At 43.5% G+C, this 23,531-nt stretch overlaps 2 protein-coding genes across 10 annotated transcripts in view; one reads left to right on the top strand and one right to left on the bottom strand.

Moving 5' to 3' along the window:
- TMEM266 (transmembrane protein 266) overlaps nucleotides 1–17,636 on the bottom strand; it is a 128,811-nt gene extending 111,175 nt beyond the window's left edge. For 2 of the 4 annotated variants that reach the window (XM_081549613.1, XM_081549614.1), the window contains exon 1: nucleotides 17,489–17,630. The gene's annotated coding sequence lies outside the window, so the exon portion shown is untranslated. Of the gene's footprint in view, nucleotides 1–17,488 lie in introns of all 4 variants that reach the window. The other 2 variants (XM_081549611.1, XM_081549612.1) reach the window with 2 other exon arrangements.
- An 86-nt stretch (nucleotides 17,637–17,722) lies between these two features.
- NRG4 (neuregulin 4) overlaps nucleotides 17,723–23,531 on the top strand; it is a 101,177-nt gene continuing 95,368 nt past the window's right edge. Inside the window, exons 1-3 of one of the 6 annotated variants that reach the window (XM_081549681.1) lie at nucleotides 17,723–17,857; nucleotides 18,362–18,463; nucleotides 20,314–20,375. The gene's annotated coding sequence lies outside the window, so the exon portion shown is untranslated. Of the gene's footprint in view, nucleotides 17,858–17,913; nucleotides 18,267–18,361; nucleotides 18,464–20,313; nucleotides 20,376–23,531 lie in introns of those variants that run through there. The other 5 variants (XM_081549682.1, XM_081549683.1, XM_081549687.1 and 2 more) reach the window with 5 other exon arrangements.

A 23,531-nucleotide genomic window follows, 5' to 3' on the forward strand; every position in this document is an offset into this window, starting at 1 on the left:
ATCATCAGTTAACAGAACCTGGTGATGAGAGCCACATCCCAAGTATGAGGCATGACCTTCATGTTGCTAAATACACCACTCAATTTCTCAGACACATCAGACAATGGACCACTCACTCTTCCTTCTGGAAATATTTTGTACTCTTTATCTCTGCCTTGGATGGATGTTCCTTCTCAGTTTCCTTCACTGGGTCCTCTACCTCCTCTTGACCTCTAAATGTTGATATGCCCCAGGGCTCATTACTCAGACCTCTTATCTTATTCACTTCTCCTCTCTTCCAGGGCCTAGGTGAGCTCATTCAGTCTCATGACTTAAAAATGTCATTCACACATGCTTTCTCCAAAATGCTATCTCTGGCCCCATTCTTTCCCTTGAACTCCAGACTTGCATAACCAGCTGCCTACTTGACATCTTCAATGAGACATCTCATAGATTGTAAAACTGAAAATGACTGAAACAGAACTCTTCATTTCACCCCACCTAAAACCTCCTCCTCCTCCATCTCGTGCTTCCCTGATAGCTCAGTTGGTAAAGAATCGGCCTGCAATGCAGGAGACCCCGTTTTGATTCCTGGGTTGGGAAGATCTGCTGGAGAAGGGATAGGCTGCCCACTCCAGTATTCTTGGGCTTACCTTGTGGCTCAGCTGGTAAAGAATCCACCTGCAATGTGGAAGACCTGGGTTTGATCCCTGAGTTGGGAAGATCCCCTGCAGAAGAGAAAGGCTACCCATTCCAGTATTCTGGCCTGAAGAATTCCATGGACTGTATAGTTTATGGGGTCGCAAAGAGTCGGACACGACTGAGTGACTTTCACTTTCCTCCATCTCCACTTCAGGAAATGGCAATTTCGTTCAGTGGCTCAAGCCCAGAACCTTGAAGTCAACCTTGACTCCTCTCTCTCTCTCACCCCACATCCAATCCATCAACAAATCCTATTGGTTCCACCTTCCACATATATCCAGAATCCAACCACTTGCCTCTGCTTCCACTGAGGGCAACCTGGTCCATGACACTATCAACTCTCACCTGAAAGAAACTCCCCACTGCTTATCTGCTCTCTCCTACCCCCTGCTAGTCAAACTCTAGGAAGCAGCCCAGTAAAACAAACTAAATCATGTTACTCCTCCACCCCCAACTATACAAAGATGTCCCAGTAAATTTTGCATGAAATTCAATGTTCACCACGGTCCACAAGGCCCTGCAAATGCTCTTTTCCAGTTTTATTTCCTACTTTTGTTACACAGGCCTCCTTGTTGTCTTCACTAAGTTATTAAACTGAACATATATGCCTCAAAATATGAGATAAGATATAAAAAGAAAATTTGTGACATCAATAACACAAAGTGTGTGTAGTGGGGTTGTGCAGCTGTAAAAATAAGGCCTTGTGTCTATCAGGTATAGAGCTTCGATTTTTCAAGATGAGGAGAGTTCTGGACATGGATGGTGGTGATGGTGTACAACAACGTGGATTTACTTAATTACAGGCTCTATTTCGTTCAGCAGATCCCCAGAACTTAATGTGAATGTACTTAATGTCACTGAACTATATATATTTAAAAACAGTCAAAATAGTAAATTCTATGTTTTGCGTATTTTACCAAAATAGGTAAAATAATAAATTCTTTTTTTCTTTTTTGCCCACAGCTAGTAGCGTGCACTTAGTTTCCTGACCAGGGATTGAACCCATGCCCTCTGCATTGGGAGTACAGAGTATTAACCACTGGACTGACAGGGAAGTTCCCTAAAATGGTAAATTCTACGTTATGTGTATTCTACCAAAATAAATAATAAAAAAGAAAAAGATCATTAATATTTGTATATTTGCAAAACAAGTCTGAAAGCACAGGCACAAAAGGGGAATAGTAATTATTTATAGAGTAGTGTTAGTTGCTCAGTTGTGTCTGACTCTTTGCAACCCCATGGACTGTAGCCCACCAGCCTCCTCTGTCCATGGGATTCTCCAGGCAAGAATACTGGAGTGGGTCGCCATGCCCTCCTCCAGAGGATCTTCCTGATCCAAGGATCGAACCAGCAGGGTTAAATCCAATTTCCTGCATTGCAGGCAGATTCTTTACCAAGTCTGAGCCACTAGGGAAGCCTGTTAGGGTAGGAGGATTACATATGATTTTCTTTTTGCAGGAAAAGTGCTTCTAATATATGTATTACTTATGTGTGATTTTTATATATTACATATATAATAAAATTCATAAAGAGCTGTGTACAAAACTTATACCTAGTATGGTTATATTTAACTACATACAAACTCTGGAAATAAATATTTTATCACTAAACTTCCTATTTAGTGTCATCAATTTCAATGGATTCATCTCCACAGGAACCAGACAAGAGGACTTTAAATATAGGAGCACTTAGATTTTCAAATGCAGACTCAGGTGACAACATGGATGCTACCTGTCTGACACAGGACAGTCATGCTACTGATGAACAAGCTGTTGCAAAAACTCTGACACATCTCTACAATGTGTCATTTGATAATGTGGCATCTTTTCCTATAGACCAAGCTACAGAGCTGCCTATCATGCATAATTAAGGGTTTCGGATGTACTAAGGTTTTCTCCTGCCAAATGCCATTCATCTATGCTTGACTCTTCCAACAAATATAACTGAAGTACTATTTGTAAAGCAAGCTTGCTGTGTGAGTTATTTTGTCCTGCTGTTTTAAGTCACTGCATGGTTCAGAGGAATAGAGAAATTATTCTGGGATACCTAAATCACAAAGTACAATCCCATCATTTGGGGAGAGGATGCTAGGACCCAGAAGACAAAGTGACTGGTCCAGAGTTACCCTCCTAATGTGTGGAATAGCGGGGGCTAGAGTCTAGAAATCCTTATGCCTTAGTCCCATGCATTTTCTCAAAAGTTGGAATGCTATCTTTGGAAAAAGAGAGTAACAACAGTCTGAATGTGGTTACACCTAGAAACAGCCTTATCTCTCCCCAACTTTTGTCTCCAAATAGACTCCATAGCTTTCTGATTACTTACACTTTCAAGAACCACCTAATTTCAGCAAAGTACGTCTAGTCAAGGCTATGGTTTTTCCAGTGGTCATGTATGGATGTGAGAGTTGGACGGTGAAGAAAGCTGAATGCCGCAGAATTAATGCTTTTGAACTGTGGTGTTGGAGAAGACTCTTGAGAGTCCCTTGGACTGCAAGGAGATCCAATCAATCCATCCTAAAGGAGATCAATCCTGGGTGTTCATTGGAAGGACTGATGTTGAAGCTGAAACTCCAATACTTTGGCCACCTCATGTGAAGAGTTGACTCATTGGAAAAGACCCTGATGCTGGGTAGGATTGGGGGCAGGAGGAGAAGGGGATGACAGAGGATGAGATGGTTGGATGGCATCACTGACTCAATGGACATGGGTTTGGGTAGACTCTGGGAGTTGGTGATGGACAGAGAGGCCTGGCGTGCTGCAATTCATGGAGTCGCAAAGAGTCGGACACGACTGAGCGACTGAACTGAATTTCATCAATTAAGACTAATTTTCAGGTGTTGTTTTTTTGTTTTAAATTTGTCTGGTCTAAATCAAATCTTCAATCTCACATTTAGCTCAAAGTTCTTTCCCTCCACATGGCTCAGACTGACCCACAGCTTAAGGTCTTGCAAATGGGGAAGGAGATGAAATCTGCTTTTCTCTCCTTCCCTTCTTCCATTGCTCTCACTTCCCAGGATCAGTGGTGGGCCAGGGGTAGAGGAGTTGACAAAGATTGAAGTAAAGGGGCTAAAGACTTGGCACTTGACTGTAAAGCTCCCTTGGCTGACAGCATTCTCTGGGTTGGTGTCCAAAGACTGAACATACCGTGGGATGCAGCTATGGCTTCTGAAAAGGCCTTATGGGAATCTCCATAGGATTTGAGTCAGGGGCACCAAAGTGAGGGTGCTATGGGAGCCCTCTCCTTTGGCTGGGAGGAACCAAGGCTCTCCCCGCCCATCTCCAATTGTACTGTCCCTCAAACACTGCCCAGTGAATCAAATCTTCTTGACTAGTCTTTTTTTTTTTGAGAATTATGTTTTATTTTTAATATATATTTTATTTTGTAGAGTATTTTTATTCATTCATTTTTGGCCACGCTATACGTGGCCATGGAGAAGGCAATGGCACCCCACTCCAGTACTCTTTGCCTGGAAAATCCCATGGACGGAGGAGCCCGGTAGTCTATAGTCCATGAGGTCGCTAAGAGTCGGACACGACTGAGTGACTTCACTTTCACTTTTCACTTTCATGCATTGGAGGAGGAAATGGCAACCCACTCCAGTGTTCTTGCCTAGAGAGTCCCAGGGACGGCGGAGCCTGGTGGGCTGCTGTCTATGGGGTCGCACAGAGTTGGACACGACTGAAGAGACTTAGCAGCAATAGCAGCATACGTGGCCATATATGGATCTTAGTTCCCTGGCCAGGGATTGAACCTATGACCCCTGCACTGGCAGCATGGGATCTTTAACCAGTGGACCACAAGGGAAGTCCCTGTCTAGTCTTTTTTTCCACACAGGCTGGTGGGTGATGACAGCTAGAAAAGTTTATCCACCTTTATATAAATCTTGAGGGGTTTTGCCTAGCTATTCCTCTTCAGAAGTGTGGGGTACTTACCACATAGCATTTTCATTAAAAAAAATTCCATTCAATATTGTCTTATGGGAGTCCTAAGTGTCAGCAAGGTTGTTCGTATTTTTGGAAAGGAAGACGGTATACAAAGAGGAAGCAGTTGTTGGGAAGATCCTACAGGGAGAGAGGGAATTACCCACGGACTGCTGGAAAAAGGAGGGACTACCTCCAAAGACAACCCTCCCTCAACATAGGGAATGTCAAAGATTCTGAGAAGACTCTGAGGGGAGCTGCTTCTCCGGGACCAAGCAGATTGGGGGCATCAGGATAAGATAAAATCCTGCCCCTGCCCTTCACCCACTCAGTGGTATAGATTGAGCTCTTTCCTCCTTCTGAACTCTGGGTTCCCCCTCTATAAAATAGGGGGATGGTGACTATTTGTCATTTTTGGCTGCACAGCATTGTAGCACCCTCTCTGGAGGAATTACAAGATGGGTGGTGGGGACTCCCCCTTTGGCCATTATGGAAGCCCAAGAGGAGGCCATACAGTCTCACTCCCTACCCTTCTCATATATTACAACATGGAAATGTGATCCAGGCTCATCTAAGGACTTTGAATCCTTAATAAGAATGCAAAAGTATGACTGTGGTGGAATGAGAGTCCAGGGGTACGGCATGAATGTTGACTGCAACATTGTTGATCAGCCCAGACTAGTACAGGAGAGCCCAGTGCCTTTGATCTGTGCCTGGCCACCTTGATTATATTCTGAGCCTGGCTCTCTAGCCTCCGATGCTTCTGCAGAGATGCCATGTTCTCTGTGACAATTACTTTAACTTGGCTCACAAGCCCCATTCAATCCTTTTCTTCCTCTACAGTAGAGGCTAGAAAGCAAAATACTTGAATTCCCAGACACCTTTGCATTAAGAAGTGGTCATGTGATATAGTCTTGATTAATAAAATAAAACAAGAAGTCCCTTCCCCAGTATGAAGGTAAAACCTGGAGAGGAAAAAGCTTTTGTACTTCACCTTTGTCCCTCTCCTTCTGCCTGGAATACACATGAAATGCCTGGAGGTAAAGCATCTGCTCATGACCATGAGGAACAAAATGCTAAACGGAACCCTAGCCTCTGATGACATCCCTGAGCAGCAAGACTAGCCAAGACCACTGCTTTCAGAAGTTAAATACTGATGAGAAAAGTAAATCTTGCTATATAGTATACAGCAGGTCAAAAGAGATTCCATGCATTGGGTCCAATTTGCTATAGAGATTCAAATGGAGCTATTTTAGTTTATGATATAACAGATGAAGATTCTTTTCAGAAGGTTAAAAACTGGGTGAAATAATTCTGGAAAATGTTGGGAAATGAAATCTGTTTATGTATAGTAGGAACCCATGTAGTGGCTCAGACGGTAAAGAATCTGCCTGCAGTGCAGGAGACCCAGATTCAATCCCTGGGTTGGGAAGAACTCCTGGAGAAGGGAATGGCAACCCACTCCAGTATTCTTGCCTGGAGAATTCCATGGACGGAGGAGTCTGGCGAGCTATAGGCTATGGGATCGCAAAGAGTCACACACAACTGAGCGACTTAACACACACATACAGGTAATAAACCAGACTTGGAGAAGGAGAGACATGTTTTCATTCAAGAAGCAGAGTCGTATGCAGAATCTGTGGGAGCAAAACATTATCATACTTCAGCCAAACAGAGCCAAGGAATTGACTCTTTCTTGAACCTTTGTAAAAGAGAAGATAAACACACATCCTTCTACTCTGCCATCTTGATCACCTCACCACAATCAAAGAAAGCTAACCAAAATGATCATGTGCATCACAGTCTTGTGTAACTCAACGAAGCTATGAGCCATGCCACGCAGGGCCACCCAAGACGGGACAGGTCATAGTGGACAGTCCTGACAAACATGGTCCACTGGAGAAGGAATGGCAAACCACCTCAGTATTCTTGCCTCGAGAACCCCATGAATTGTATGAAAAGGCAGAAAGATATGACACCGGAAGATAAGCCCCCCAGGTTGGTAGGTGTCCAATATGCTATTGGGGAAGAGCAGAGAAATAGCTCCAGAAAGAATGAAGTGGCTGGGCCAGAGTGTAAAAGACACTCGGTTGTGGATGTGTCCAGTGGTGAAAGTAAAGTCTGATTCTGTGAAGAACAATATTGTATGGTAATCTGGAACGGTAGGTCCATGAATTAAGGTGAACTGGATGTGGTCAAGCAGGAGATGGCAAAAGCAAATATCAACATTTTAAGAATCAGTGAATTAAAATGGATGGGAATGGGTGAATTTAATTCACATGACCAGGGTATCTTCCCAACCCAGGAATTGAACCCAGGTCTCCCATATGCAGGCAGATTCTGTACTGTCTGAGCCACCCGGGAAACCCAAGAATACTGGAGTGGGTAGCCTATCCGTTCTCCAGGAGATCTTCCCAACCCAGGAATCGAACCGGGGTCTCCTGCATTGCAGGCAGATTCTTTACCAGTGGAGTTCCCAAGGAAGCCCAGATTTCTGCTACCTACGCAAAATCTGAGTTGAGCATGATGTTTATATTTGTAAAATATTTTGTAGTTTAGAAACTTAAACTGTCATTTTTTTGTACCATCTCACTGATCCTCACAGCAATGCTGAACTAAACAGGGCAAGCAAGGACTATGAGGAGTGATGGGTTCTAGAGATAAGGATGGATGGTTAGATGGCATCACTGATTCAGTGGACATGAACTTGGGCAAACTCCAGGAGACGTCTAGAGACAGGGAAGCCTGGTGTGTTGCAGTCCACAGGGTCATGAAGAGTCAGACACTTCACGACTGCACGACTGAACAACAACAGTAGCAACAGTGACCCGAGGCAGTGGGGAAAGAGGACCAGACATTGGACTAGGGGTCAGGAAACCTGTTTTGTGCTCCAGTTCTACCACTAACTTAGTACCTTGACCTTGGGAAAGTCATTTACCTCTCTGGGTCCAGTCTCCTCATCTGTACAGTGAGGATGCTGGATGTACTAGTCAACTTAGACTACCTTAACAGAATTCCTTAGACTACATGGCTTAAATAACAAACTTATTTTCTCACAGTTCTGGAGATGAAAAGTCCAAGATCAGGGTGCCAGTCCAGTCTAGTTTTGGTGAGAGCTCTTCTCCCTGCTATGTCCTCACACTGGGGGTAGGGAAAAAGAGAGGGAGAGCGAGACAGCTAGAAAGAACTCCCTCTTTTTATAAGGACACAGTCCTAGCAGATTAAGGCCCCATCCTTATGACCTCTTTTCTTTTTAAACTGGAGTATAATTGCTTTTCAATGTTGTGTTAGTTTCTGCTGTACAATGAAGTGAATCAGCTATATGTATACATATATCCCTTCCTCTTGAACCTCCCTCCCTCCCACCCCCATCCCGCCCCTCTAGGTCATCACAGAGCACTGAGCTGAGTTTCCTGTGCTATGTAGCAGGTTCCCACTAGCTACCTATTTTACACATATATGTCAGTCCTACTCTCCCAATTCATCTCACCCTCCATCCCCGTGTCCACATGTCTTTCTCTACGTCTGCATCTCTATTCCTGCCCTGCAGATAGGTTCATCAGTACCATCTCTCTAGATTCCATACCTATGCACTAATAAACTATATCTGTTTTTCTCTTTCTGACTTACTTCACTCTGTATGACAGACTCTAGGTCCATTCACATCACTACAGATGACCCAGTTTCATTCCTTTTTTATGGCTGATAATATTCCACTGTATATATGTACCACATCTACACTATTTAGTCATCTGTCAATGGACATTTAGGTTACTTCCGTGTCCTGGCTAATGTAAACAGCACTGCAATGAACACTGGGATACATCTGTTTGTTTTTTTTTTAATTATTGACCTCACTTAACCTTATTTATTTTCTCAAGATTCTTTCTCCACAAACAACCATGCTGGGGGTTAGGATTTCATCATATGCATTTTGGGGGAACACAATTCAGCCCACAGCACTGACATGACAGGTGGACTTCCACCTGTTAGTACAAGTCTGGAACATTGAAGGTGCTCACAGTTGTCCATGGAATCAGTTAGTCTACTGGCTTCCTTGATTCAAAACACTGCACAAGGCTCATTTCCCAGCTGTTGGGTAGTGAACATCTTGGGGTCTTCTGTGTATGCTTTTCCTTTTCAAAGGAAATTAACACTCCAAAGGTGATCTCTGGCCAAAGCAGGTCTCTCCTGAGGCTGGAGCCTTAATGTTTTTCAGAAAGCAGTATATTTACTGTTACTTTCAGTTTTGGGGCATGACATGAAAATTAGCTACCACCTTTAGAAAGAACACAATGGTGACTGTCAATTGGAGTTGGGTTTCAAATCACACATATACAGTTATATTTTCTGACTGCCATGGACAGTACCGATCAATTGTGGCCCTTCACCAAAGCCCAAAATGCCTTGTCATTCCTCCTTCACCCCTGAAGCACCTGCAAGCACTGTTTTCAAGCATCTTTGTGGTCAGAAGCAGCCTCTGGTGAAGAGAGCCAGCCAACCTTAGGTCAAATATAATTTTCTCCAATGGTAATTAACCAGGATTTCTCCAGAAATATTAATTATTTTTGGCTTAATATACTTATTGTCAAAGGCCTAAATACAATTATATACTCACTGCCAAAGGCCTTAAATATAATTCCAACAAAAATATTCCAAGGATGGTTGAAACAGCCCTAGAATGAGGTGTTGTATTCAGATCCAAGGCCATTAGGGGTAAAATAGTCTCAACTTCTATAACTACTTTGTTTACTTCTCCTTATTTATGATAAAATCTATAACTGCTTATGACACTAAATTTTCCCTGTGTTAGTAATTTCAAACACAAATTCACCTTTCACAGCTATTAAAATCTTCATCTTCAATTGCCCTCAATTGTCCAAATTCTGGTATTCTTACAAAACGGTAAGATGCTGAGTTTCCATGTTTGATTCTATAGAGCAATGGTTCTCAATTGGGAGATCCCAAAGATTCCCAGGGGGCATTTGGCAATATGTAGAGACATTTTTTGGTCATCACAACTGGCATCTAGTAGGTAGAGGCCAAGGGTGCTACTAAACAGTGCACAGGACAGCTCCCCTATAACAAAGTTATCCAGCCCCATATGTCAATAATGCTGAAGCTGGAAAATCCTGCTACAGAATCTGAAGATGCAAAGAACATGGTCTGTAAGGCTGCCAGGGTAAGAGAGGGGAAACTTCTACTGGCAGCACAACTCGATGACTATACACGACCTCAGAGATACAGCAGAAACTGATGGAGTATTTGCCATGCCAACAGAATGTCAGGAACAGAAATAAATTTTTCTAAAGTAGGCAGCCCCTCCTCTGATCTTCATTCAACTTCACTGTCCTCTTCACCTGCGTAGTAAGAGGAAAGAAAGCAGGACTAGAACACAGTGGCTCAGGAGCAGGCCTGTGACGAGGTCTAAAGATTTGCCACTTACACCCTCAGAGCTCATTTTACTTGGGATGGATGGCATGAGGACAGAAAAAAGCTCCACTTTATAAAATCCTAACAGCTTCATGGGTTGGTAGGATTTCAAACTCCTTTTAAAAAGCATTAAATAACTCCCTGTGCTCCCATTATTTTAATGATTTCTGTATATCCCTCCTCATTCCAAAAAGGTTGAGGTAGTTAACTCGCCCTGGGGCGTCGAGTCAATCTCCCCATATAAAGCTTACATGGGCTTTAGGACTGATCAATAGGTGTTTCAGTGTAGCAGGAAAAAGGATTTTGGGAGGACCAAGGAAACCTATAATGTTCTGGCAGTTCAAAGATATGAGTTAAATTCCTACTATGTGTAAAGTATAGTGCTAAATGCTGAGGCATATATTTTTTAAGAGTATAAATCACAGCTGGTGTCCTTAAGTAATTTATAATCTGCCTGAGAGAGATAGGCTCGGTGCCCAAGGGAGGATGTCTTTACAAGGCAGTCTGTGCTCAGCGCCTCCAGGCAGGCACAGCCCTCAGCTCTCTTCCCTTCCTCTGGCTGGGGAAGGAGGAACAGAGCAAAGGTTAGGAAGCGGGCACATGCTGGAAAGGGTCGGGGCAGGGAGCAAACTAATCAGGTGCTAAAGTTACGGTTTTATCCCGCAGCTACAAGAGAAACTCTGAAGGCATCCAAACAGGAAGTTACAGTGATAAAAGGTGACATTTACTGAGTGCCTGCTGTTTATCAGGCACACTCATTTCATCTTCTTCCTGACAGCCCTATGACAAAGCTACTCTTCTTCCCATTTGACTGATGAGGAAACTGAGGCTTGGGGTTATTAAATCATTTGTGCAAAGTCACATAATTAGAAAGAGCTAGAGCCAGGATTCAGCCCCTGGGCAGAGCCCACACTCTAATTTCTTCTCAGGACTGCCTCTTGATAGAACAGGAAGGTTGAGAGCAGAATAAAGAGCAGACATGTTAGGAAGACGCTGCCAGCAGGGAGCAGTTCAAAGAGTGGAAGTCAATGGGGTCAGATGTTGCTGAGCCATCAGGAACGAAATCTGAGAAAGGGCCATTGGATTTGTGATTAGGCAATCAGGGGTGACCTTTAAGAGTTCTGTTCTGTAGAAGGGTGGGGACAGGGGTTCCCGGTAAGACAGGAAGTGGGGAGTGAAAAGGCAGAGTCCCCGGTAGAAACTGATAATGAAAGGACAGGGAGAAACGAAAGACACTCTTTCAGGCTTTTCTTTTGAAGCTATGCTACCAAACGATGGAACACAATTACAATATATTTCACTTTGTTCTTTTGTTTTGAAGGGTATAACTAATACATTTCAGTAGCCATGGTTAAAGGAGAATTAGCAAGTGTCACAGAAATTGTGTTTTTTTTTTTTAAAATAAAACACGCTGCATCAAACTCAGGTAAAATTAAAGATTTAACTTTTTGAAGGGAAATCATGGGAGAAATGTTACTTAACCTTATTTCTATATGGCATTGGCTGGACATGATGGCAGTTCTGTAACTGGGATGGGGGACTGTCAGAAAATCATGGATAAAATAACTCAGACTTAGTTCAAGCCAAGAGTAGCAGAAAGCACTGCATGTGTTATGGCTTGAGGCTGAAATTCAGAGAAGAGCTGCCTGATAGCAGCATGCACTTCCAAAAACCTGGGCTGCAAAGGGCAGAAATACTTATTAAAATTCTTTGTTTTAATGAGCTGTAGGAGCCTGAGTTATCGGTCCTGTCCTAGCTACTGAGTAGTTTCCATTACAATCAAGAGCAGTTTCAGGCAGGCTGCATTTTCTTGGAGGGGAATTCTCTCCTGGTGGATAATTCGGACCGCCTAGGGCAGCAATTAAAGGCTCTGAGGAGGAGAGAAGGAGGAGGCTTCCCTGTGGCTGAGGAGAGGCTCCACCGGGACTTCATCCCATAGCCATTCCCTCCCTTTGGCATTCCAGTGTACTCAGTTCTACAGTGTTCTGTGTCACGTTCGTGTCCCAAATGCCCATCATTTTGCTGCTGCCCAAGAACTACTGCAAACAATAGATGAATGAAAGGTAACTCAGAGTCTGAGACTGCTGGGACCAAAACAATCTCAGGCTGGGATGCTGTTGGGGTATGCTTTCTGCAAAACTCAGACTCATGAGATAAATGCTTTGGCAATGAACTTTCACACCCTGGCTTAAGCAGGAAAGACACCAACAGGTCTTCAACCTTAAAAAAAAAAAAGATGCTGGAGCTGGTAGTGCCGTGATTAACCTGCCTATATGAGTGTCCACAGAGTCCTTTTCCTTTCTAGTGACTCAGGCCATGGGAAATTTGGTGGAATCTAGAGCATCCTTCTTTGGAGGTCTTCAAAATCATTCTGCACTCTAAATAGAAGGGAACCCACACAGGTCTCCTTTCCATCCCAAGCCATACGCCCATATACCTTTTGCTTCCTTGTTATACACTGGCGCCCTCAGGAGGCTTTTATCTTTCCAAGGGCTGACTCTGTCCAGGAGGTTCCTCTTTTGCCAACAATGACTCAAAAGTAAGACAATATCTCCCCCATTCTTCTCCACTTTCCTTGTTGTTCTGCCCCACCCCCAACACATATACAGCCTTTGCATTTGAGAGGTTTCACTGCTCACGACAGGGAGCTGTAAGGGCTACAAAAAAACAAGAAGTGTGGGAGGCTGGAAAGACTCAAGGATGCCACGGTGACTTGTCAGTTCTTTTCCACAGCACTAGGGTTAGGGGAGTGAACAATTAGACAAAATCCCTGTGCTCTGGAGCGTTCATTCCCTGGGGCTGATTTTTATAGAGTGTGTTCGGAGGGGCTGTGGATAAAAGCAAAGCAGGCAGAGGGATGGGAATGCCTGTGGGAGGGTGTATAGTTTTAAAGGAGGGATGAGACTTTGCGCAGAGCCAAAAGGAGGTGAGGGAGCAAACCATGCAGGAATCTGCAGGAAGCATGGTCCAGGAGAGGGAGGCACTAGTGCTAAGGCTCTGAGGCAGCAGGAACAGCAAGGGGGCCCATGTGGATAGGCAGAGGCAGAGGAGGGTGGGAGGCCAGAGCACGGTGGGGCAGAGCACTCTCCATCCTGCAGTGGGAATGAGGAGGAAAAGGCCCAGATTCTGAGCCATCCTGGCCAGGGCCTGAACCTCAGCCTCTGTTCCTTATGTCAGGTACCTCGGACTCTTCTCTTCTAATCTAGAAAGAGTTGACCACAAAGGGTCCTTGAAAAGGGCTAAAGGAGACATGAATGTGAAACTACCTATGGCAGAACACAGCACACATCAGTTCCCTTCCTCCAGCCCTGGTTACAGGGCTCCTCTCATCTAGCTCCCATTGTGGCCGTGTCTAGAAGTATGCCATTCAAAGGCTTTCTAGAGGTTCAAAGTATACTACCAAGTGCAAGAAAAGAAACTGCAAAGCGGTATGCATCTACGTATAGTATTGTTGGTAAACAGTAACATTTTAGTATCCTCATTAAAAAATCCAGAGAAATCCATACCGAACTATTAATGGTGGTCAGCAGCAGCATGAAGGTATAAGACTATCAAAGATTCTAACCATGGACCTCTACCTTCTATATTTATGTAATGATTGAACATTTTACAACACATACATATTTGCAAGTAGAAATCACAATAGATACTAATGTTGGTACAGGAGAATTGATTTCCTGGCTCTTTCCTATAAGCAGCCTCCATCCTCTCTTGTGCCCAAAGCCTACTGGTGTGAGCCCACTTTAGGAACCCTTACAGCTTCCTTATGGGGAAACTGAGTGCATACAATTTCAACCAAAGGTCTAGGTCTCTCAAGAGACTGGGACTATTGGAGAAAGTCCTATGGTGGGTGTACCTGGCTAGCATTTGTGAACTCCAGTTCAGTTTGGAAAGGGGACGGATTAACTAGCAGGTTGTGAACTGCTTTCTAAATAAAATTAAAACCCTTGCTACAGCTTCCACCAAGGAGAGAAAAAGAAGACTGGTGAAAATTGAGTATTTCAGAGTAAACTGACTGTGAACTTTTGTGATTCCAGATTGTTGACACAGAAACAAATATCTCATTTTAGAGAATACTAAGTTAAGTGTAAGAAAACAAAACATTTCACAAGTAAGTAGCCTACAAGGTCAGTCAAGGAAAGACAAATATGCCAGTTCCCAGTGTCTTACTCAACAATACATTAAAATGTGCATTACAATAAGTCACTGCAATGCATGCTAGTTATATAGCTTGGAAAAATTTTAGTTGCTTCCCCACTTCCAAAAAAAGAAAAAAAAATCCTTGGTGAAGGGAATAAAAAAAAAAAATAACGCTTAAGCATCCATAGTTGCCCATATGGTTTTTCCCAGTATAAACATATGTTTCAGGAAAACAAATATGTAGTCAGAAACGTTTTAATGTTCCTCAAATTGACCACTGCACCAAAAAAAGGTGCTCAGCCCTGCAGTAAATAAAATCCTGCTTGAATAGAAGAAAGTAGACTTTTTGAATGCTTTTTAATTATGAGACTACTGACTGTAGAAGATAGAGGTGCTCCCCATCGGAAAACCCATTTTCTCCCCAGAATCAAGCAATGCCTCTCTTTGCTTTCCACTTCCGGCTCAGTAACATCAGGACTTGAGTTTATCTGATCAGAAACTAGAAATCCCCAGGGCAGAAAGGCTCCATCTCATCATTTCCATAAGCACCGGAGCTGTGTGCTTCCAAAACCAAGTGACTTCTGTGAGGCAAAATGGTTGTAACAAATTGCTTTACTATCAACAGAATACAGTATAACGAACAAAGTAACATCACGATGTCCTAAAACCAGTCATATTGCCCAAGAAAGAAAACAGAGCTTATAGAATTTACAAGAGAGTCTTTTATTTCTGACCTAATATTATTCACCAATTTATCATTAAAGCTGTAACTTCCATGGGATATAATTTTCAAATAATCCCTTATGCTCATCTATACTTTTCTCACCACCATCTCAAATATGTGACCTGAGTATAAAACTTTGTAGCCCCCCTGGATGAATTTCCCATCGATGCAACTACAGTGAGAACTGTTAGGAATGTGCAGCAAGATCTAATACCTGCATTATAATAATGCATTTATATAAAAATATTAAATTTACATCCATTGTTGAATGTACAAATTCCAAGATTTTCAAATGAAGAGCTGCTACAATCATAGAAAGACTGGATTATGGTCTACAGCTTGTATAGGTTTCTTCACCCGGTTAAGGCACTTACACACAAGTGTGTCAATGTTTTAATGACTGGCAGTGAGACCAGAAAATGATGTGCAGTGTAGGGAGAAGATAGGACTGGAATGTGACCATGAAAAATGTGAATGATTCATTCTACCTGATGTATATACATTTTATAGATTTAAATGTGAAGGGAAACAACTTTTTGAACTTAACTGTTTTGGGAGAGTTGAACAGAAACATGTCTTTAAAAAAATTTGTTTTTAAAAACTTTTTTATTTTGTATTGGGGTATAGCCGATTAACAACGTTGTGATAGTTTCAGGTGAACAGCGAAGGGACTCGGCCATACACATACATGTATCCATTCTCCCCCCAACCCCCCTCCCATCCTGGCTGCCACATAACATTGAGCAGAGTTCCATATGCTATACAGTAAGTCCTTGTTGGTTGTCCATTTTAAATACAGCAGTGTGCACATGTCCATCCCAAACTCCCTAACTATCCCTTCCCTCCATTCACCCCCCATCTGGAACCATAAGTGCATTCTCTGCAAGTCTAAGAAACATGTCTCAAATCCCATGTTTATAGGCTCGGTGCCACCTTAAAAAATTCCACACAAATCCATTCTGAAACAACAGTTTCTATTACTGGAAAGTCACAAAGGTTGAATTGAATCTATGAAATGGAAAATCAGATCCAAGCCTGTATGCTCATGCATAAGCGTTGATCTTAATGAAAAGGTAGATGGAGTGGCAGTACAAGGGTTAAACATTACTCCCACCCCATTACTCCCACCCCTCTACCCACCACACTAAACCCCTCCTTCCCCAGCAATCAGATGCACTAGAGTTTGTATCCTTATCCTGTCCCTGACTGTGTGACCTTGGGCAAGTTAGCTAACCTAAGTCTTAGCCTCTTCCTGTTCAACATGGAGATAACAGGTTTGTTATGAAGATTAAATGAGATCATGCACCAATAGCTTGTAACTCAGTATCTGGTATATATGACCATTAAAAAAATGTGTTCTCATGATGAAATGTGGCACTCTACTATATATTTTAGAAGCAATTATAGTCCTGTTGCCATATCCAAATATCTTGTGATAACCATTTTTATTCTGTACTTCTAGCTTTCGCTATTTTTTCACCATAGCATTTCAGGGGGAAAAAAAAAAAGGTAGTCAGTTTCCTACGTCCCACTTTTGGAACTGTTTCTTGAAGCAAGGTGAAAAGCTGGAGAAATAGGTAACTGAAGAGAAATTTAGTCTTCAGGATATGATGTTATATGTGTATGGAATATAAACAAATCATCTCATTTCAATCTATAACATATGGGGCATCAAATCATAGTCAGGTTTTATTTTAAAAGAGACAAAAGCCAAGCAGTATTAAAGAATGCATTAGGAATCAATATGGGCCTATTGCTATCACAGTATTAGTGTCTGAAACAGGGATTGGTGGGCTGGATTACAGGGAATTTCATGGGGTCTAACTTCCAACAGGTGGCAAGCTTTAGTCATCCTCAGATGCAAAACCTTAATGAGTTTGAGTATGCAAGTCTCAGGGATTCTGTTCAAGGCCTCCTCTCGGCAATCAAAGGAAACAATTTTCTGGTTTTAAGCCACCCTGGCAAGTTAGCAAGCAGGAGAACTGTCTGCCGTAGCTTGCACCTGTCCCTAGAACGGGATTCTGGCCTGACAGTGAAAAACCACCATCCTTTCTTGTCAGTCCATTCTGTTGCTGTGGCGCCTCCAGACAAATGGGGGAAGCCCACTAGGAAGCGGTCACGACCAACCAAGCCACAAATCCCCGGGGTGTGGGATTCCACCTCAATACCACACTCGAAAACCGACAACAGGCGATCGCTTGTTATGCTGCAATGGGATTCCCCCCAGCAGCAATACCCCCCCCCCACCCCCAGCTTGCATGTTTTATTAATAAATGCAAGATGGCACACGGAGGCAAAGAATGGGAGGTAAGGCATCTGCAGCTGGACCCGAACCAGGGCAGTTTGCAAAAATAAATAAGAAGCATGTGACAAGAAGCAGATCTCCAGGCTGGAGCTGAAGCCCTGGGCTGCCCCAGGCACCCTCGCCTTGCTACCCTGGCCAGAGGGGATGAAGGTCAGTGGTAAGATCCCAGCCCTCCCAGGCACGTACCCTGCAAACCCTGACCGGCCCCCACCCCCGTCCCGGCCACAGGACACGAGCAGCGTGTCAGGGGAAGCCCCGGCCACGGCCGGCTGCGGGGACACATACCTGCTGCCGGGGCTGGGGATTCGCTCGGATCTGCAGCGGCGCTGGCCGCGGCTCGCGCTCCCGGGGCTCCCCTCTCCGCCCCCCCGCCCCCTCGCGGCTCCGCGGCTCCGCGGCTCCCTCCGCTCCTCCGCCCACCGCGCTCGGGGGCGCGCGCGCGGCCACGCGCCGGCGGCAGGACCGGGCCCGCGCCTGCGCCCTCGCCTCCTCTTTCGGCGCGCGCGCCCAGGCGGCTGCGGAGCGGCCGCGCGGCTGTCTAGGAAACGGCAGCCTCGGCTGGCCGGGCGGGCGGCGGGAACTGGGCAGGGGGCGGGGGCTGGGCACGCGGCCGGCGCCTGGGCCCGAACGGAGCGCGCAGGTTTCGTGGCGTGGGTGAGGGGGTCGCGGGGACGTGTCGGGTGTATGGGGGGGGCTGCGCGTGCGCGTGTGGAATCAGGAGGGGGTCGTGGAGAGAAGGTGTGAGGTAGAAGGGCTGGGAAGCAACAAGTGAGGGGGCCCCATTCGCGGTGTTTCGTGCAGCCGAGAATAGAAACCTTCTCTGGCTTTGGTGCAGCGCTTTGCAGTTTCCAATGCTCTTTGCCAGCCGTTGGTTACATCCACACACGGCACCCGGTGAGGCAGCGAACGGCGGGCATGGATTGCCCTTTGAGCTTTGATGAACCCCTTTCTGGCCGAGGTCGAACCAGAATCAGAGACCCCCTGTCCCTCAGACTGCTGTCTGGGGAAAAAAAAATTCCTTGTCAGGACCTTCATTTGATAGTTGACCTCGGGACCCTTGTAGGTCAGTGTTTCTCAATCTTTTTTTTTTCTTTCCATTATCGTTCTCTTAAGAAAAGCCTTTTAAAACGTTTTGCTCATCAATCTCTTCCTCCTCAGCGCCATGAAATTCTGATACCGTTCATATACCGTATAGCTGCATATGTACCGTACGTGTATCGTGTTTTACACATAAAAGGAGTAAGATCTCACCCTTTGGAGGTAAAACATCTTCCCCGTGGAGAATGCTTGCTTTAGGACAGTGGCTCTTGGTTAGCGGGTGGGGCAAATGGCTTAGGTGAGGACTCTGGGTGCACCCAGAAGACTGTAGATTTAAGTTCTTACATCCTCCGTGTTTCTGATGTCTGTACGGGCTGCTGTGAGCAGTGGTATACAATCACTTAAGTGCCTTCTGGAGTCAGAGTAGCTTTTGTCACTTGTAGTCTCAATTCATGCTAAAAATCTAGCCATTTTCCAGTAGTCCCAATAGTTTAGCTAAAATACTTGAAAAGATCGCAAACCCTCTCTTCTAGACCACCAAGTTCCAGGGTGAGCTCTAGCTCTACAGACAGCTTTGATTTCTGGTTCTCATACCTCTTATAAAGGTTTTGTGGTTTGTTTTGGTTAGGCCTGTTTGATTCACAGGAATGTCTTAGTCTAGACATCCCTGTCTCTTCCTCTTCCCACCTCAGCTAAAAGCTGGAAATTGTGGATTTGAAAGACTTCAAAACCCAGGTCACAGAATTGCCCCAGGGGCTTGGATCATACGTTTCTTAGACAAAGAAATACCTAGATTGGGAAGTTGGGAAATAAATAAAATTCCTTTCTCAGGTCCTCCCTCATCTTTAACCCAACTCTAATGAATTTAAGAGGAACACAAAGCCCTTGGAGGTGATATTTGTAGAAGCCACCTAAGTTGCCAGAGGATTTTTCTTCTCCATTTAATGTAGACTTGAAAAGAGAAAGTGGGGATGAGTCTGGAACAGTTGGGAGGATGGATGGGATGGGGAGTGGGTAGTTTTCTGACAGGTGGTGGCAACATTTCAACTACACTTGAAAAAGTGTAAGAAAAAGTAGCCTTGGCATAGCTTGTTCATGTTGTTTTCCACCCCCATCCCTCCACACACTTAGTCGAACTCCAAAGGCTTGATTAAAAGCGTCCAGTTACAATGCTAGTTAAAACAGTAGGACATGTGTTTTGAAACTTTCAGACAGAAAAATTGGAACACCACTTTGGTTTGCCTGAAATCATTGTAGTCTAATACCAGTTTTAGATTCAGGTGTAATACTACTTAAAGGGAACTTTTTTCCTATAACAGCTGTCATTGAAGACCCTCTAGAGAGAGAAAACTGTGGGAATTGTATGCTAATATCTTTTACCTGGGTGTTTTAAGTGTGCTGCTTTTTTTTTTGTAATCTCAGTTCATGGAAAATGTAGGTGCACCCATTTTATGTGGTAGTGTGTAGTCAAAAAATCCCCTAACACCTGTAATTTATCAGCTCTATGCTGCACCCTGGTGCTGTGTACTTCGTATCACCTACCCAAACTAAAACCCCCCCTAATTCTTTAGGGATGTTGAAAACCTAAATTGGCTGTGTAGACAAGATGCTATTCTGCTTTCTCCAAACTTTTCCTGCTCTATTTTCAAATTTTCTAAGTCCTAATACCTGGAGGAGGATTAGCCCCTGAGGGTGATCAATTTGGAGGAATTGTGAAGAACTCTGGCAGGCCTCTTTAGCTTATTCTTAAATGTGTCTATAGGAATCTCTTGAGGATGCTTGATTAAAATCGGATTCTGGAGGCTCCCCTCAAATCCATTAAAATTGAATCGACACAAGTGTGGCCTGTTATTTTTATTTTTAACTGCCCCAGGTGATGCTCATCAACAGGAGAGGCTGAGGAACACTGGAGCTATAAATAGGACAGGTGTCCGCTTGGGTAGTCTGTAGGTGACTAGAGAAGGGATTTTGTGGGTGATGGAACCCCACAGCAAAAGGAAAATAGGACCTATACAGCAGAAATAGAAGAAATTAACTGTAGTTTTAAGGCTTGTGTGTCACTTTCTTGCCAGATATATCTGCTTCTAATGTGGCTGTAATTACCATGCTCTTCCATACCAAAATATCTTTTGAGGTAAGTCAGATTTTCTTTTATTTAAAAAGACTGTCTTTTCAAGAGTACCAGAATCACACAATCAGAAAAATTGTGCATGTATGCAGCTGCAAGATTAGGAGAAGGCAGACTGGAGATTACATTGATCCTATGAATGTCTGAAAAAGATTGTTATTAGAGTTAAATTTTGTTCTCTTGAGGTAGTTCCTTGAAAAAGTAGAACGTGTGAATTCTGATGCCATGTGATTTGTGAAATTTAAATAATATCAAGAGATTTTAAGTTGTTAATGTTTATGTAAATGTTAATATTTTAAAACCTCTGCTGCATGTTGATTTGGGATGCAGCCTCACTTATTGGGAACACACAGGGGGAAAGCCAGTCTGAATCAACGAAAAGCTTGGAAAATGGAATATATGTGAATTTGTGTGAAAATTATTTAAAAATTTAAGTATACATAATACCTGCTAACAAAATAGCTTTCAAAATCCTGAGTGCTTTAATGAATAAATGTGATTGACTTGTAATTAGCAAAATTCATGTGCATATATTCTGTGTGGATAAAGCAAAGCACAGTACTGTGCACTGAATAGGTCCTCAATTAATATTCTTTTAAAAAATATTTTCTCATAAATAGGTTAAATACACTTAATGTAGCCAGCCCATTTTCAAGGACAGAAGGGGCAGATTTTACCTTGAGTGGTGGCATGCCAAGAATGGGGCAGTGAGAACATCACGGGGTGTAGGTAAAAAAATTCTCATTGTCTGTAGGGAATTTAAACTACAATATACCCACTAAAAGCCTGTCTGATTTTTATTACCAGCAGTTTTTATGTACGAGAAATTCTAAACAATGTCAGTGGTAAAATATTCTTCCTTGAAAAATGTCTTATGAACCTAATTTCTAAACAAGTTCCATAGTTACTTTATATATATATATATATATATTTAATTTATTTTATTTTTGACTGTGCTAGGTCTTTGTTGCTGCATACGGGCTTTGTCTAGTTTTAGCGTACTCTATAGTTGGGATGCTTTGGCTTCTCATCTCGGTGGCTTCTCTTGTGGAGCATGGGCTCTAGCGCCCACATGCTTCAGTAGTTGCTGCACACTGGCTTGTTAGTTGTGGAACATGGGTTTAGTTGCCTCGTGGCATATGGAATCTTCTGGATCTGGGATCAAATCCCTGTTCCCTGCATTGACTGGCAGATTCTTAACTACCAGACCACCAGGGAAGTATTTTTGCCTGTTTATGGGGCTCTCCATGCAAGAATATTGGAGTGGTTTGCCATTTTCTCCTCCAGTAGACTATGTTTTGTCAGACTCTTCAGTATGACCTGCTCATCTTGGGCGGTCCTGCGTGGCATGGCTCATAGTGTCATTGAATTATGCAAGGCCCTTCACCATGACAAGGCTGTGATCCATGAAGGGGAAGAGAAACAAAAGGCGAGGGAGTAAGGGAAAGATATACCCAACTGAAGGTTTCCCTGGTGGCTTAGATGGTAAATAATCAACCTGCAATGCAGGAGACCCAGGTTCAATCCCTGGGTCAGGAAGATCCCCTGGAGAAGGGAATGGCAACCCACTCCAGTATTCTTGCCTGGAGAATTCCATGGACAGAGGAGCCTGGCAGACTACAGTCCATGGGATTGCATAGAATCGGACACAACTGAGTGACTAACACAACAACTACATACCCAATGCAGACTTCCAGAGAATAGCAAGAAGAGAAAGAAGGCCTTCTTAGATGAACAATTCAAATAGAGGAAAACAGTAGAATGGGAAAGGTTAAGATCTCTTCAAGAAAATTGGAGGTATCGTGGACCATTTCATGCAAGGATGGGCACAATAAAGGATAGAAACTGTAAGGACCTAACAGGAGCAGAAGAGATTAAAAAGAGGTGGCAAGAATACACAGAAGGTCTGTAAAGAAAAGGTCTTAATGATTTGGATAACCACGTTGGTGTGATCATTCACCTAGTGCCGGACATTCTGGAGCGTGAAGTCAAGTGGACCTTAGGAAGCATTGCTATGAACAAAGCTAGTGGAGGTGATGGAATTCCAGCTTAGCTATTTCTGATCCTAAAAGATGATGCTATTAAAGAGTTGTACTGAATGCGCCAGCAAATTTGGAAAACTTTTCCTGCTGAGTCCTGGAGTCCTGAGTCCTGCCCACAGGACTGGAAAATGTTGATTTTCATTCCAATCCCAAAGAAAGCTCAAGTGAAAGTGTTAGTCACTCAGTTGTGTCCGACTCTTTGTGACCGTATGGACTCTAGCCTTCCAGACTCTTCTGTCCATAGAATTCTCCAGGAAAGAATACTGGAGTGGGTATCCATTTCCTAGGGATCAAACCCAGGTCTCCCACATTGCAGGCAGATTTTTTTCCTGTCTGAGCCACCAGGGAAGTCCCAAACTACTGGACAGTTGTGCTCATTTCACATGCTAGCAAGGTAGTGCTCAAAATCTTTTAAGCTAGGCTTCAGCAGTACATGAACTGAGAACTTTCAGATGTACAAACTGGGTTTAGAAAAGGCAGAGATCAAATTGCCAACATTCATTGGATCATGGAGAAAGCAAGGGAATTCCATAAAAACATTTACCCCATTGACTGTGCTAAAGCTTTTGACTGTGTGGATCACAACAAACTGGAAAATTCTTGAAGAGACAGGAGTACCAGACCACTTTAACCTGTCTCCTGAGAAACATGTATGAGGGTCAAGAAGCAACAGTCAGAACCAGACATGGAACAACAGACTGATTCAAAATTGGGAAAGGAGTACATCAAGGCTGTATATTGTCACCCTGCTTGTTTAACTTATATGCAGAGTATATCATTCCAAATGCCAGGCTGGATGAATCACAAGCTGCAATCAAGACTGCAGGCAGAAATATCAACAACCTCAGATGATACTGCTCTAATGGCAGAAAGTGAAGAGGAACTAAAGTGCCTCTTGATGAAGGTGAAAGAGGAGAGTGAAAAAGCTGGCTTAAAAGTCAACATTCAAAACACTTAAGATCATGGCATCTGTCCCATCACTTCATGGCAAATAGATGGGGAAACAATGAAAATAATGACAGATTTTCTTTTCTTGGGCTCCAGAATCACAGCAGATGGTGACTACAGCCATGAAATTAAAAGACACTTGCTCCTCGGAAGAAAAGCTATGACAAACCTA

Source organism: Giraffa tippelskirchi, chromosome 12 (assembly GCF_054371585.1).
Source record: "Giraffa tippelskirchi isolate mGirTip1 chromosome 12, T2T-mGirTip1v1.2.pri, whole genome shotgun sequence".
Classification (NCBI taxonomy): domain Eukaryota; kingdom Metazoa; phylum Chordata; class Mammalia; order Artiodactyla; family Giraffidae; genus Giraffa; species Giraffa tippelskirchi.